The sequence below is a fragment of the Humulus lupulus genome, chromosome 4 (assembly GCF_963169125.1).
Source record: "Humulus lupulus chromosome 4, drHumLupu1.1, whole genome shotgun sequence".
NCBI lineage: Eukaryota > Viridiplantae > Streptophyta > Magnoliopsida > Rosales > Cannabaceae > Humulus > Humulus lupulus.
Window position 1 is genome coordinate 225,720,980 of NC_084796.1, and position 10,072 is coordinate 225,731,051.

Consider the following 10,072-nt stretch of genomic DNA (forward strand, 5'->3'; position numbering starts at 1 on the left):
GAATTTACAATAAGGGTCTTAAGTATTTATTAAGGAAAAGTTAGAAGTTGGGGAAAGTAATGTAATTTGGTTTTATGCGATTACAATAAGATTAAATAAATAAATAATAAAAGAATGGTTTAGATGTCGTACGAAATCTTCAGACATCTGGGTTAGCGATATACGAAAAGAACACAAACCAAGAAAAATTCTCTCGTTCTTGATCTGAGTCTTGAAGCCTAAGATTTTCGAGGAGATTATCAATCTGAGTTATTGAAGGGCTAGGAGATCTTTTATACAGTAAGGTTCTAAGGATCTGTGGCTGGAGTTTGGTCTGCACACTAAGGATACTTGAAGAGATGCTTTAGGGTGTGTAGATCGTTGCTGCTTTTTAGGTAAGAATAGTGGACACCTGCACATAGGATGTACACTTGACGTACTTTATGGCAGATTTTGTATTTTATACGATATGTTTATGTTAATGTATGAATATGCTAGTAAATGATTATGTTTAATAGGCTTACATGTAATTGTGGTTATGTGTTTTGTATGTGTATGTGATAACTGCCTGGCATGCTTACGTTTTCAAATGCATGTCTATGTTACAAAAGTGATGCTTATGATATGTTGAAATTGCAAGCTTATGTTATACGACACTTGTCCAACTCAACTTGGGCTACGTTATTTCATGATTTATGTTATATTTATCTTTATTGTTATTGATTTGAACTCCTGATTAAGGTTATGGGGATATGTCCTACACAGCTCTTTTTGCTGGGTTTTGGCTCATGGGTACTCTGTTGTGCAGGTAAAGGGAAAAATGTGGTTAATACGCAATAAGTTGGAGAGCTTTGGCAAAGGGCGTATATATCAAGGGTTTAACGACCATAAGGGATCAAGCCTACTAATTGGGAAATTTATTAGGTATTTTTAGAATGATGTTTTAGTTTTACTGTTTGGATTTAAAGTTTGTTTATTTTACTTTATTTTTTATGACTACAAAACTTTGGAGTTTCATTCTTTTAAAAGTTTGGTTTGTATTTACGATGAATTTTCTATAAATAAAGGAATTTTTTTTTTCAAATTTCAATTATGGTAATAGTCAGTTAATACTTCAAGAAATTTGGGCGTTATAGATGGCCAACATGTTGATGCCATTTACATGAGCTAGCTATTACAGTATGTAAAAAAAGTTAGTCTGAAACTTTATTACACTCAGAAACAGAAATCAAGTTTGACAAAGATATAGGTGTAGACTTGATGAATTGTGCGACCCGAAAATAAACTAATTAATTTAATATAAAACATTTATCGAAACTTATTTGAAAACATACATGAATTAAATACCTTTTACAAATCATGCATCTCGAGATCTTGTTATTTAAAATAAACAATCTTTTACATGCATATCGTAGGTAAAAATACAAGTTATTAAAACTCAACAAATAACCATGACTTGAAGACTTTTAAAACCATGCATAAGTAACAACCCCTTTGACCCCCAGGCCAACTGATCACGACATGCACACATCTGACTAAGCCTGCTCCAACTTATCGCCTCACCAACTATGCTTATGCATTTACCTACAACACAATGTATCAGTGAGCTAACGCCCAGCAAGAAGAGATATATAGGACACAATCTCCAAAGCCCAACAATATGAGATAAAAAACATAAAGCGTAAAACATAAAACAGAGGCATAAACTAATTCATATAATCACAACCTAAAAATTTACATACCATAGCATAACATTATAAAGTTCAACAATAATTCATATTGTATCGTACCATTCTCGTAGCTTAACTTTACATACCATAGCATAACATTACATAAATAATCATAGCATATCACAAAATAATCATAACACGTATTACAGGTGTCGTTCTGGTCGTAAACCATTGCTAATCTGGTTAGTTGTTCAACTGAGCAATAATTAACATAAGCATGCATTTTCATAACATAAGCATGTCACACAAACATACAAAAAATTCACACATAACACAGTCACACACATCATGCATAACCCATAACATAATTCTTATGTAACTCATAACATAATTTATATCAAAGTTCATAGCATAATTCATAATATAATCCAGGGCATAGTTTATAACATAATTTATAACCTAATTCCTAACATAATTCGTAATATAATTTATAGCATAGCTTATAACATAATTTATAATATAACATACAAAATTTACCACACTTAAGTATGTTGAGCGTACACCCTGCGTGCAGGTGTCCACTCTTCTTACCTCAAGTCCAAGCAGCAACAATAATTATGTTCCCTTCATGTAATACCCCGAATTCTCCGGTGTGGTTTAATGGCGGGATTAGTAGGCCGGGAGAGCCATACTTGCTTAATTATGCCATTAAATGATATTATGCATCTATATGTGAATTATATTATAATATGATGTTAAATGCATGCATGTGAGTCCACATTTTAATTACAGTGGTGTGAAGGTAAGTTAGCTCGTTGAGGGTATAATTGTATAATTGTATGCATGTCGGTGATATGTTGTTGAGACGACATTATAATGTGGGTTTGTTCGAGCTATTCAGCATGAGACGATCTTGGAATATTGATTAGTGGTCTAATCATAACAGGTTTGAGTTTGGGGCTCGGGATGAGTCTCGGGGTGATTTTATGATTAGAGCGTTACCGGGAATTAAAGGGTAACGGGATATAAATTATTGGTGTTTGAGTTTATCGAGAATAGTGGGAATTGGAGAGCGTTAATTATGATTAACGAGATAGGTGGAAAATACCAATTTTTCCCTTGGGAGCCTTTAGAAACTATTAATTGACCTAGGGGTAAAATGGTCATTTCACCCCTAGGATAGATATAACCATTTTTGAGCTGAAAGAAAAGAAAAAAACAGAGTATACTTGAAGCTTCTCCCGTACCTATCTTCCCTTCAGTTTTCTTTGTGATTTTTGAACCATTCTTGAGGATTCAAGCTTGGGAAGTAAGCCTTGGGAGTTTGGGAGTGTGTTCCTCCATTGAAGAGCATCATAAGCTGAGCTTTGGGTAAGTTTCTAACCATTGGAATCCCTAGTTTGCCCTGTTTTAGTTCTGTTTTACAGTTGAGATTTCTAGGTTGAACACTTGGTTTTGTTGGGAGTTTTGGCTAGGGTTCTTATGGTTATGATGTTTAGGGTATGTTAGGATGGTTTTTGGGTTCATTTGGCATCAAAAATGGGATTTGGAAGCATTGGAAATAGGTTGGGATCGAAGGAGATGAAGAAGGAGGTTTCAGGGGGCATCAGGTCTGGAGGTAGCGCTATAGCGCCCACCCTAGGGCACTACAGCGCTACACAGGGATCTTTTGGGCATGTTGGGGGTTCTGAAATTAGCACTGGGGCGCTAGGGATCAGCGATGTAGCGTTACTCTGTTCCTTCAAAGTCCAGTTTTGAGTATTTTTAAGGATTTTTGGCTTGGGTTTTCAATCCCTAAGGCCCGGGATCGAATCTACTCACCGTGTGGGCATGTTTTGAGGTCCCGAGAGTGGTGCTTAGGTTAAGACCCTATCCATGTTGATTTTCATTAATGGATGTTATAATGGGTTGTGATTAGGTAACCGCTAAGGAATCAAAGGTCGATCGTTCTCAGGAGTCGTTCTTATTATTATTTCTCGCTCGAACCAGAGGTAAGAAAATTGCACCCCATATGTGACATGCATGGTTATTCTTGAGGCATGTTGATTGTGCAATGTGAACATGGATTGATTATCGAATGCTTAGCAAATCTTGCTCACTTGTGTATGGCACTGACTCATTAGTCAGAATTGGAAAAAGTGTCGGTATCAACTGTGAAGCTGTGCCTCATTAGTCAGGTTCGGCAGTGGTACTGGGTACTAGTCACGCGATGCTGACTCATAAGTCAGGACGGCCTTAGCGTGTTCAACGCAAGCCAATAAAGATTAGATCTAATAGACATCTGCATTGGATGACTCAAAGAGCATTAATGCGGGACCGACCTCAAGTTTGATGAATACTATAAGCGCTTGTGTGGCTTACCCATCAGTCACTCAACTGTTAAGTTAGAGACTCACCTATCAGTCTCTCATCTGTTTAAGGCTAGTGGCTTACCTAGCAGCCACTCTTCTGTTTAAATTAGTGACTTGCTTGTCAGTCATTCAGAATGGTTTACTAGAACCTCAAGTGATATTCACTCATCTGTTTAAGGGCTATAAGCTCTGTGTGATTATAATGATAATCATTTGATAATGTTTATATTAAATACTGTGTTTTCTTGCTGGGCTTTAGCTCATGGGTGCTATGTGGTGCAGGTAAAGGGAAAAAGAAGCTCACCCAGCCTTGAGTGGAGATCTTAGGTGGTGATGTGTACATATGTGGCCGCTTGACCACCACGGCCAAGGAGTTCTCAGAGGAACTAGGGGGTTTACCCTATTTTTGCCGCTTTGGTCGGCGGGTGTAACGACCCAAATTCGCTAATAAGGCTTAAGGGCCTTGATTAGTGTGCCTGGAGGGCATAATGGGAATTATGTGTGATTTAAATGAGTAAAATGCATGATTATGTGAAAATCATGTTTTTATGGTTATTTGTATATTTGTGATGCATGACTAGGTGTATTAGTATGCATGTAGGCCCTGATTAAGATAGAAAGGGAATTTTCGTAATTATGGCCCGTCGAGGGCATAAATGTTAATAACTGTTGAGCCCACATTATTATGTGGATATATCTGTAATCTGTGAGTTAAGGCGATCCTTGTGAGCGAGTTAGCGGAAAAGTCATGGTGGGGATTTATACCCGGCTCGGGGCGAGCCAGGGGGTATTTCTGGGAATGTAGGTAATATGTTGGCAATTATTTGGTATTGAGGAATATAATTGGAGATTAGTTAGGTATCGGGAATTAAGCGGAAAATATTAGAGACATTCGAGGAATTCGCGGGAATTGAGTTGAAATGACCAAAACGCCCTAGATGCACTTAAAGGTTTAAAATTAAAAGGGAGAGCATTATGGTCATTTGGCTTGCAAGAGATAAGTATGCTGAGGCTTTATACTTAGTGGGAATTGTAGAAAAAGGTAGAGGGCTGAGGAAAGAAAAAGAAAAGGAAGGAAAACAGAGCAGTTTTCTTAGGGACGGTTGGTGAATCTCTCACCCTCTCTCTTCAATTTTCTTGGAGCAAAACTCAGAAGGGAGCTAGGTTAGGCTGAGCAACAAGGGTATTGAGCTAAACTTGAAAGGTTGGTAAAGGATTAGCAAGAACACATCAATATTTGAGGTAAGCCTTTAGAGTTTTCAGTTTCTGGTTTGGTTAGTTAAACTATGGTGTCTAAGCTGAGTTGATGGCAACTTTAGGGGAATTCAAGCAAATGAATTGGGGAAGAACAAGCTAAGGAGGTCAAGAAGTTAACTTGAAATCGAATTTCCATCAAAGGTATAAATTCTGAACTTTAAACTTTGAAGTTTTGACTGTGTTTTTCTGAATTCTGAAGTCTAGGAGTGACTATGGTGAATTTTGGGATTAGAGATGCATGTGGTTGGATTTTATGTGGTTATGATGCTTGGGATTAGTTAGACATGTTAGTGAGCTTGATTTTGAGTTTGGTGAAGGTTTGGAGAAGTTTTGGTTAAGTTTGGCTCGAGGAAATCACAGGAAGGGAAAATGTGGTGTAGGTAGTCTGTGACTAGCGCTACAACGCTAGCCTTTGGGCGTTGTAGCACTAGGCCAAGCTTGCTGAGGGCATTTTGGTTCTGTTTGTAGCGTTGTAGCTCCCTCCAATGAGCGCTGTAGCGCTACCCTGTGTTCAGAAAGGGATTTTAGGGTTATTTTCAAGGGTTTTTGACCAAGGGTTCGGGGTTCGATTCCACCACCTTGTTTGGTGGAACTAGGACTTCCCGAGGGCTCGGGATTGGTCCCTAGGCTAGGTTATGAACTTGAGGGTTGGTGATGACTTTGGTCTATGATTTTGGCTAGGTTCGTGCTAGTGCTCGGGAAGGATCGTGCTTCAGGATTTCATTGATCAAAGCTAGCAATTTCAAAGGTAAGAAAACTGCACCCGGTGATATGTTTGTGATGGGACTAAGAGCTCCCGATATCTGTATAATGTCAATGATGGTATTATGCCATGGGACATGTGATAGCGACCTAAGGGTGTCGTACACAATATTTGCACACAGAGCGCGATTTGGCCACTGGTAGCCGAGGACAGCTTAATATTCACTGAGCTCGGTTTAAGCGAGCCGGAGTCAGTGGGATAACAGAGGGTGCGGCCTGAGGGCGCTAACCCTAGTTATCATTTGTGAATTGATATATGATATGAGTTGATATGTTTGGTATGCTAAATACTTAGTTATTCTGAATGTTTAAATGGTTGAGAACATGTTTATGGAATATATGATATTGAGTTGTCTATTGATTGCTTATGCTCTGTTATTGTGTTTTCTTGCTGGGCCTTGGCTCACAGGTGCTACGTGGTGCAGGTAAAGGCAAAGGCAAGTTAGACCATTCCTGAGATGGAGAGCTACGGGGCTGAATGTACATAGCCAGTTGTTCGGTCGCCATGGCCAAGAAGTGGATCAGGACAGAGATTGCCTAATTGTCTGTTTTGCCTTAATATGGCTAATACTGTATTTAATTCTTGAATCTGTTGTAAACGGTTTTAATCTTAATATTTTTGGGATCCAGTGTAAACAGGAAATGTTTCTTAATAAGAAATGTGTTTCTTAAGACCAAAACATTTTAACCCTAGTTCCATTATAGTTTTAGAAACACGTTCTTAATTAAATGACTTGATTAGCAAGTCTAGCACTTTTATAAACACACAGTGTAATGGTCTTGGCTATCCAGGGCGTTACAGCGGGTTTGTAATTTTGAAACAGTAATGACCTTTTTGAGTTATAAATAACTTTTAAATGTTCTTGTGGGCCCATGAACATTTTTATGCATATAATAAAATATATCATTTCCTTTTTGTTGGTTTTTCACCTTAGCCTGTTAATAACACACTTAGAACACGTTTTTAACCAAAGGACTCGAGTAGCGGGTCAAATTTCTGGTTCACCGTTCACCGTAACGATTTTGGGGTAACCAGGGTGTTACACTTCAAGTATACTTACCGGGCCCTAGTTATAACATAGAAATTTTTACTTTGAAAGTCTTAAAAATGTCCCTAAGAAATTAGAGAGGAAGTCCCCAAGGAACCCCATGTGAAATAGCTTCAAAATAGCATTAAAAACTCCAAAAATATGTCCATGTAATTTTCAATCAAAGCATCGCTATTATTCGGGCACTAGGGCGCTAATTAAACCCAGAATTCGGTGTTGTCGGGTGCAGCAGCGCTACTTCAAAACTTGCTTGCTGACTCAACTTCGAATAGCCATGACTTTCTCAATTTAAATTCTTTTTTGACAATTCTTTTTGGGTTTTTCTCATCTTGAATCCCTCTATATCATCATACAATTTTTAGAGACCAATCCACCTTATCATAAATGGCAATCCTTAGGACTCCTTTGAATATTAATTAACCCCAATTATTCTTTTATATAGATCTCTCAGATGTCATTGTTGTACAAAACTTTGGGCAGCAAGAAGAAGCTTGAGACACCCTACCCGAAGGGGCCAAAGAAGCATTGTTTGGACAAGGTAGGCTCTTGTGTGGCGTTCTTAAGATGTTGCTCTGGGTGCCTTACGCGTATCCAGCGCTTGTCGAATTTCAGAGTGAAGATTGCTTTAGCGATTCTTTCTTGTAATTCCTTTGTCTTGTTGGCTCCTTCTCTATTACCAATGGGTCAACTCAACTAGGAATTCTATTAGTACTTGCTCATTGATTGATACCCTTGAATATCAATGGGCAAGTAGAAACACTCCTTTCTTAAGAAGAAAATAGAAATGGTGCTTTGGAGCAATTTTAGAGTGCTACATCATATAAATATATTAGAAAATGCATAAACTTTTTTATAATAATTTTAAATATATATTTAATGTAATTTTATATTTTTTTGATAAATATTATAATTTGAATTTATAAATTTTGTAATTCAACTATATATATTTAACGTAATTTTTGTTTGATTAATTTTATAATTTGTATAATGTGAGTGATAATACAATTCTTAATAGCGCCACACAAGAGCTATGATGGAACAATTTTAGAGTGCTCCTAATCCTCATGAGAAACCACTGTAATGTCCTACTAATCCAGGACTGTTACACAATGTGTTTAAAATAGTGTTTAACTCGATAAGTGAATCATTTGGACTCAAAAGTGTAATTAAAATTAAACGATTGTTTAGGTACTAAAAGTTTTGGTCAATAAAATTAAACTTTTTATTAAAATTTTTGAATATATACACGAGATCCCAAAAGTTTATAAACAAAAGATAGTTATACTAAACATTACAAAAATAGCCAACCTAAGCGGCAAAATCGAACTAATTTTCTAAGTTCCTAAAAAAACTTGACCATGATGGCCAAGCAGGACGAATATGTACTCGCTGCTCCAAAACTCTCCAACTCATGGTTGGTTACCCTTAGCTTACCCTTACCTACACCATAGAGCACCCGTGAGCCGAGGCCCAGCAAGAAAATCCCACAAGGCATAACAATAGTCCAATTATTCATAAGCAAGAAACATATGCTTCACATAAGATAAATGCATTCATTCAAACCATATATATCATCAACAAGTTTCACAATTACAATTATATTTATTTCAATCATATGAATCACTTACACAGCCTAGGAAAAATAGCCTTGTCGAGCGAGTGAGGATTGCACCCATAAGATAAACTCACTTTCACGGCCTGCGTTACATACGCTTGCCGACGACTTACCCCACGTTCAAACACGATGGCCAAATACATATCATATCGATCATCCACAGATAAATCAATGCTAATATGCATAGCAACCAATCAGCTCTATGTGCATATACCAATTATCTTGCCTCAAGTCTTGTGCTGATGACAAGGCAGCCTCAAGTGTGATCCTCTTTCCCGGGCCTTGCAGAACTCCTAGTCACAACATAAATGGCATGCTTTTTAGGGACTAAGTCTCAATTATGGGTTTCAAAATTAAACCCTAGCTCTTGGGACCTCCCATTCCATTCAACCAGGTAATGGAATCGTCCCCCGAGCCCCTAAGTGAGTTCCCAAATCTCTTAACAAATGTACCCCGAAACTGCCTTAGCGTTGTGCCGCCCCCCCCTACAGCGCCGAGGCTCAAAACAAACCGAGAAGACCCCTTATAAATTTACTGCATTTTGAGCTGCAGCGCCACTAAAAAGGGTCGCAAAGCTCCTAAAAACATAGAACTTTCTCTAGGAAAAAGTCTTACATTAGCCCAGCGACGCCCTAATGGTCAGAGGCAAACCTTGCCCTAAAGGAAACATAAGCATGCCATTGCGGTCTTCCCAAGCACCACCGCTAAACAAACCCAAAACTGCGATTTCCCCTGCGATTACCCAACACCAAAATCGAACAACATGATCCAGAAACGACCCCAAACCCACTAAGCGACTAACATATCATATCATAACAACAAAAACACCCACAATAACAACTTAAAATTAGCAATTGGCACACCTACGATCAAAATCAATAATTCACCAAAAACAAGTTAAAGAACAACAAAAACAGAGCTTACCTCTCTGAATTTTCAAATTACCCTAGGTTGGGAATGACCTTTGCTGCTCCTAATCCTCTGGAATGCTTCCACTCCTCAATAAATCTCCAAATATCCACTTGGTTTGGTTATTTCGTCCAAGCATTCAAAACCTCTCAAAGAGGGAAATCAAAAGAGAAAGAAGAAATTGTTGAATGTGAACGAGCCAAGTGTTCAGCACTTGGTCCCCAGCTTGACTATACCAATGTTCAAATGACCATTTTGCCCCTAGCCTTAACTTACCCTCAAGGCTAAGCCAAGGGAATTTTTGTCATTTTTCTTAAATCCCCCACCAAACCTCAAATTTCACCACTAATTTCCAATTTAATCCAATAAACCTAAACATTCCTACAAATTAATTTTATCCACCAATAATTCCTCAAAATATACCAAATGACCACAATACCCCCCTTGGCTCACACCAAGTCGAGTATATATCCCTGTTGT